The 5117-nt window shown below is 43.7% G+C and overlaps 1 long non-coding RNA gene across 1 annotated transcript; it reads right to left on the bottom strand.

Annotated features, from left to right (window-relative positions):
- Positions 1-272: 272 nt before the first annotated feature.
- Positions 273-4435, bottom strand: LOC309371255. The gene is made up of 3 exons (XR_014168975.1): positions 4142-4435; positions 2031-2238; positions 273-401 (listed from the first exon to the last, which is right to left on the bottom strand). It is a non-coding gene; the product is annotated as an uncharacterized lncRNA (long non-coding RNA).
- Positions 4436-5117: the final 682 nt, after the last annotated feature.

The raw sequence follows: 5117 nt of genomic DNA, 5'->3' as shown, positions 1-5117 counted from the left end.
GGCATGGAAGCGAGCGTTCCCACTGTTGCCGGAACATTCAAAATGCTAGTTCAGTCTTCAGATGTAATGAGGCATACAGTAATGGGACCACTGAAGTAAATAATGTGCTTCATAGCCCACTCCTGTTGTACTATTAAGAAGAGAAGGATTCATCTCTTTTGCACTCCATGCTCCACCGAGTAAGTAGCTCATGTTCTCTCTAGAACTCCCTGGCCAAACTCCCCCAAGCAGAGATGACATAAAGATTTTAAAAAACACCTTCTGAATACATGTAATTTAAAGTAATAATTTTTGTATCTCATGGAGTTGTTGTAGTGCTATGCAGAGTAGAACAAGTTTTAATTGAAAACAAAGAGGTGCAGTAGCTCTTCCTATGAATGGAATTGCTCTGTGGAAATGTTCTGAAAGGGGAAAGAGGTGTAGGTCAGTAGAAGAACACAGGCTTTGTATAAAACAAGGCTAAGTCCCTGGCATCAAGCAAAGCTAGAAAAGACCCTTGTCTAAAACCCTGGAGAGTTTCTACCAGTCAGTACAGGCAACAACTGATTGGGGCGCATCTGAGTGACACGCAATCGCCATGCATGCACAGCACCAAGCCTGGAAGTAGCCCAAAACATTGTAAAGATGTGATGAAAAAGTTTGGAAAAGGGCGTTAGGGGTCAGCAAGGGGAGGGTTTTAAAAAAAATTATTCAATCATTTTTTTGATACAAATAACAACCGCAAAAGACACATACAGTGGTACCTCAGGTTAAGTACTTAATTCGCTCTGGAGGTCCGTACTTAACCTGAAACTGTTCTTAACCTGAAGCACCACATTAGCTAATGGGGCCTCCTGCTGCTGCCGCGCCACCGGAGGATGATTTCTGTCTCATCCTGAAGCAAAGTTCTTAACCCGAGGTACTATTTCTGGGTTAGCGGAGTCTGTAACCTGAAGCGTATGTAACCTGAAGCATATGTAACCTGAGGTACCACTGTACAACAAAAACAATAATAACAATAATAACACAATTTGACAATTCAGATTTGAATTCACTGATATACCTATGACTACACCTTTTTAACAATATTTTCCCACCTCTCTCTCCTCCCCCTACTTCCCACCACTATCCGCCTTATCGCTTAAATATTTGTTCCAGATTTCTTCATATTTATCCATTCTTATTTTGCGTCGACATGCAATTCATTCGTATGTAGCTAATCTGTCCATATTATCAATCCGTGTGCTCAATTGAATCTTTTTTGGTCAGCAAGGGGAGGTGTGGCAGAGTGGGCTTACGTGCATTCCGCCAATGCACATTGGGGTCCAGAACATTACTGTCAGGTGCTGGTGTGGTTGCTCGAGAGTAAACAGGCAAGACTCCGACCTGTCTTTTCCAGGCTTTATTCTTGGTGCAAACTATTTACAGTGAAGTGCGTTGTAAGTTCATGTCTGGCTCAATCGCTAGCAGAATCTGGGAGTGGTCAGTCTTTGTACCTCCCCCAGCATAAAAGTTGCATCACCCTCAACCTTTTCCGCCTCTCCCTGTGCCGAAGCCCACTGCGCAGAATGGGCGCTGGCAGGGGCGTACTTCCCGCCTCTCTGGTTTGCTCAGGCTCGGTGTTGAGGCTCTCCCTAGCATTCCCTGGTCCCTGCACCTCTTTTTCACTGGAGGTGGGGCTTCCCTCCTCGCTGGAGGAGGAGCTGCTTTGTAAAATTTTCGGAGGCTTCCTATAACACAACTGCCCTTCCATCTCTCGCCTCTGAGTTGATGGCAGTTCCCTGACAATAACCCCCGCGCAAAACAGAGATTGCCTGTATAGACAATACAAATATGGAAGGATCCCTGATCAGATTCAGCAGGAGGGTATGTTCTCAAAGACAGGAATCCAGCAATCTCTGGAATGTTTGTACCCACTGGTACATAAATACCATTCCAATGTTGTCCCAATCTGTTTCCACCCCTTAAAAATGCTTCATGTTGGTGGTTTAGAAGGAACATAAGAAAACAGGAAGCTGCCTTATCCTGAGTAAGACCATTGATCCATTTACCTCAGCCTTGTCTACATTGATTGGCAGCAGCTCTCCAGGATTTCACACAGGGCTCTACAAGTGACAAGGGCACAGGAAGTTAATGTCTCCCTTCCTTCCTTCCTTCCTTCCTTCTTTCCTTCCTTCCTTCCTTCCTTCCTTCCTTCCTTCCTTCCTTCCTTCCTTCCTTTCATTTCATTTTTTCAACTGGAATTTCTGTCATTTCAATCTGTTGTAGAAGAGATGTGTGAACAATAATAGTTCTGTGACTTCAAGAAACTTCCTCACTCCATCCCTGTAACTAGGGATGTGTGAAAGCTTCTGGATAAATTTTTGCTAACATATTGAAAGCCCTATTGTCTTTTACCTGCTCTGCGGTTTTACATGCAGAAGAGTCTAAACTTGCTATGAATTTTCCTCTGGTGCCAAGAAGGGATGCATGAAACCCCACTGAGAGTTCTAATGGAAAATTTGGCTTTCATCAAAAATTCTTCAGAGGTTTCACCTAAAGATGAGCTGCCAAATTCTCTTCAAATATCACTGCTTGCTAGTTATGTTTAGGAATGGATGGATCAGTCTGTTTTCAGACCATGCCAATTTCAGATGTAGTTGTTCATCAGGTTGTTTCATTCCATTTGTGCATTAATGTGTGAACTTTTTTTTAAAAAATACAAAAACTCATATTTAAATATGTTTTTGACACATTTAAATACACTATTTATTGCAGTGTTAGCATTTCTAGATGTACTATATTCTAAAGCATGCATGCTTAATGAAATTTGGTACATTGTATCAAATTTCATTTCACCAGTACTACATCTTTTTCCCCCCTTTAGCTTAAAATTATACGGCAAAATTCAGAAAAGTGAGATAGTACCAATTCATGGATTAGTCCAGGAGCTGCAAATTAGGTCAGTTCACTTAAAAATGCAGACCAAATGAGATTCTCCTCCATCACTGTGCATGAAACCGAAGATAAAATATAATTTAAGCTGAATAACTTTCCTTAGTTGATCTGTCAGGAAAATATTCTGCACACCATCCATCAAGCAATCTGTGTGCTCGGCACTGCAAATCACCCTCCTGCTCTCTCTTAACTTTCATATTTAAACAAAACTCCTGCAATGCAAACAGCCAGCCGTACCAGATGCTTCGACACAGATGTTCTGTCCAAGCATATTGCCTTGGTGTTCCAAAGGCATTATCTTGAGTCCTCCCTCAACGTGACAGTTGTTTCATTTCACCTGTTGGAAGCCATCTTCTTTCACAGATGGTTATATTCAGTTCACTGACAAAATATGCAAATGGCGATGGGTTATATCTACCTAGTCCGCGCTATTTTCACCCAACGCTGCTGCAGCTTCCTTCCAGCTCATCCAGTTCTGCAAATCCTTGCCCTTTGTGGAAGGGACGAGTTTGCCAAGTGCCCAAGGGGGTCTATTTAGACCTGAATGTCTACTGACATGGAGAGATGACATATTGCTGCTATAATTCTGAGGTGTGAACCCACCAGGCTGGAAAGGATTAGCAGAGAATCCTCTCAGCTCCAGGCCCAACAACTGAACTACTCTCTTTGCTCAAGCTGCTGGCAAGGAAACAGAACAGACCAAAGCAGGTCAGCAGCCCAGGGATTGGCTCTAAGCTGTTATTAACTGTCAGCCTGCTCAAAGGCTCCTGATTTAGAAACTAACATAGGAGGTAGAGGAAAGTCAGCATTATATCTATATTGTATTGTGCTCGTTGTGGTGAAATCTCTAACACCGATTTGACTCATCTGGTGTGAGTGTTTCAGCTAATTCCAAATATTCGTAAAGCACTCAAGGTGTTTTATGTTTTATAATAATGGCCTGCAATCTCGGAAGACGGGATACAAATGGGAATTTGATGAGAGGAAGAAGGAAACTAAGCTTATGCAGGTGTCAGTGCTTTCATAGGATTACACATCATGAAGTCCCATAACGGCCAAATGGAATGGTTGTTGTGGGAGACAGTTCTGGGAGGGGAAGGAGCCAAATGGCAGTTGCTCTGAGGGCTTCTTGCTGTGTCATTTCTCCATCTGCTTCATCCAGGTATGATGGCAGCTGGTGAAGGTGGTTTTGGGAGAGGAGGAGCAAAATAACAGTTGGCCTTACCTGAGCTAATGGAGGATGCCTCACTTCACTCTCTTGGAAGAAGCTAGTTGATGGACACAAGGATGCATAGAAATGCTTAGTCAGACTCAAGGCTGGGGAACCTGCGACATTCCAGATGTTGTTGAGCTACAGTACCCATCATCCTGTCATGTTAGCTGGGGCTTATGAGAACTGGAGAGGCTAAAAACTTCCATAGAGTCTCAGGTTTTCTACTCCCTGGTCTAGACTTTGACAGGGTTGCTGTTCATTTAAGACAGAAAATTTTGCTGATTTTGGCTTGTGTCACTGAAGCATTGTGACATGATAACCACTAGGGGCCATCATACACTAGGGGTTGGCAACCTAAAGCCCATGGGCCACAAGCGGCCCATGGGGGTCATTTAACTGGCCCATGGACCCCCGCTGCCCACTCAGGGACAGCCTTCCACAACGCTGGCTGGTTTCCCATTGGCTGCAGGAAGCTCCTGCAGCCAATGGGAAGCTGCACACGTGTCCTCTGCGCCGGAAGGAGAGCCGGAAATAGCGTTTGTGCATGTGTGCGTGCATGTACACTCCGGCCCACTGCGGTGTCTGCAGGACTGTGAACTGGCCCAAGCCACAAAATCTTTGCCGACCCCTGTCATACACTACACCAAAAAATGCTTAGTTTTAATCAGTGCTATTTTTCTAGAAAAGGAGGTGCCAGAACTCACCATGAACGTCTCCCATGTTCACTTATAATGGCAATGGCACCCACCTGAGAGCTGCAAGAGCTGAGTTCCAGTGAGTTCCTGCTCAAAAAGTCATTATTTTAATTACTGTGTGTTGTCACATAAACCTTAGGAAAGTGGCATGCTGTATAAGCTTAACCTTACAATGATGCCAACAAAAAGTTTTAAACATCACATTATGTCTTGAAACCAGAGACTGCTGGATCGGGAAAAGGGCAGAGTTTTGTCAGATTAAAAGTGACAATGTATTTTATAGATAAGGCATT

The sequence above is a fragment of the Podarcis melisellensis genome (assembly GCF_964234715.1).
Source record: "Podarcis melisellensis genome assembly, chromosome: 5".
Lineage (NCBI taxonomy): Eukaryota > Metazoa > Chordata > Lepidosauria > Squamata > Lacertidae > Podarcis > Podarcis melisellensis.
This window is presented reverse-complemented; position numbering and strand designations above follow the sequence as displayed.